A 1,462-nucleotide genomic window follows, 5' to 3' on the forward strand; every position below is an offset into this window, starting at 1 on the left:
CTGCTGGGATAGGCCCCAGCACGCCCGCGACCCTTGTGAGGATAAGTGGATCCGAAAATGGATGGATGGATGGATGGATGGAACAAGTGAGGATAAAAAACAAACAAAAAAAATGCAAATTCATGGTTGTTTCCCTGAATAATGCAGGATCGGTTATCACCCCCCAAATTTAATGCCGAACTGCTTATATATATATATATATAAATTTTTTTTCCCTGAATTATCAGGAAAGTCCACTTTCATCTCTGATTTTTCAGATTCATTTTCACACTCCTAGTGAGATGCTGAGGACATTAAAAAGAGAAGACTGCTTCTGATGATGATCAGCTGTCAGTTAGTGAGAAAAATAACACAATTCTTCCATCCATTTTGATAAGTCGAAGAAAAAAAAAGTAGTGTGTTTCCGGTCATGGTTATGATATAAATTTGGCCAATGTCGTGATACTTTTTTCTTCTCTATGGGCAAGCACGAGATACCACTATTACTTTTGAGTCATACAATTTCAGTGAACATTTGACAGATAATTATGAGCAAACATCTTTCTTTCTTTTTGACAGGTGGGGATTTGCCACAGTGTAACACCAACTACGACCAAAATAGCCCCGTTCACACGGCAACGTTTGGTTCGACGCAGCTCCGAAATAAATCCAGTCGAGCGTTCACACGTGCACATTTGCTCCGGCGTAGCTCCACTAAAGAGCTTATACCGGACCAAATTTGATCCACCTCAGGGTAGTGATGTGCCCGACTGTGCCAAGGACCGATGCGTGTGCCGAGTAAACCGGAAGAAAATCTGCGAAGCGCGCTTCGAGGCATGTGTCGATTTCGCTTGTGGCCACGCCCGATGCCTCTGAACGCGCGTTGCTCCACCCGAAGCTTCGTGAGACGGGATTCCGACATCACCGCCAACAAATAGTTTCGCGGGTGATTCGAAATAAAACGGCGCACCGGGACGACAATGGGCTGAAAGGTGACACTGACTAGAGATAAGATCGGGCCGCCCGAGCCCGCGGGTCGAGTCTGGGTTCTCTCTCGCTGACTTTTTTTTTGTTCGTTACGAGGCCGTGAATAGTTTTGGCCACGAGAAGACCGGGGTTCGCCAAAAAAACAGAAGTGGCCTCATCACAACAGTAGCAGCGCCCAAGGCCTCTTGGTTTATTTACACTAAAAACACAATTGATTTGTTTTCAGAGGGCATTATTCGATATACTGATGTTCTACCATTCAACTGCATGAAGCAAACAGAAATCATGGTCGGACAAAATGGCATTTGTACTATGAGCCTTATCCTGAATAGCATGCATCGTGGTCTTTTCGGGTTCACATTTTTCAGTGATGAAAGTCCTCCGGATTTTTTCGGAATTCCGGATTTTCAAATTTTAATGAAAATTTCTCCGGACAATTGAGGAAAAATTGCCTAAAATGAATCCGGATATTAGTTGACAACATTGAACGAACACG

The 1,462-nt window shown here is 44.0% G+C and overlaps 1 protein-coding gene across 2 annotated transcripts in view; it reads left to right on the forward strand.

The window, feature by feature from the left end:
• The window catches only part of LOC109512966 (protein bicaudal D homolog 2), a 30,886-nt gene that overhangs the window by 2,686 nt on the left and 26,738 nt on the right, over positions 1–1,462 (forward strand). The window lies entirely within an intron of this gene.

The sequence above is a fragment of the Hippocampus comes genome, unplaced genomic scaffold (assembly GCF_001891065.2).
Source record: "Hippocampus comes isolate QL1 unplaced genomic scaffold, H_comes_QL1_v1.1 scaffold124, whole genome shotgun sequence".
Taxonomy (NCBI): Eukaryota; Metazoa; Chordata; class Actinopteri; order Syngnathiformes; family Syngnathidae; genus Hippocampus; species Hippocampus comes.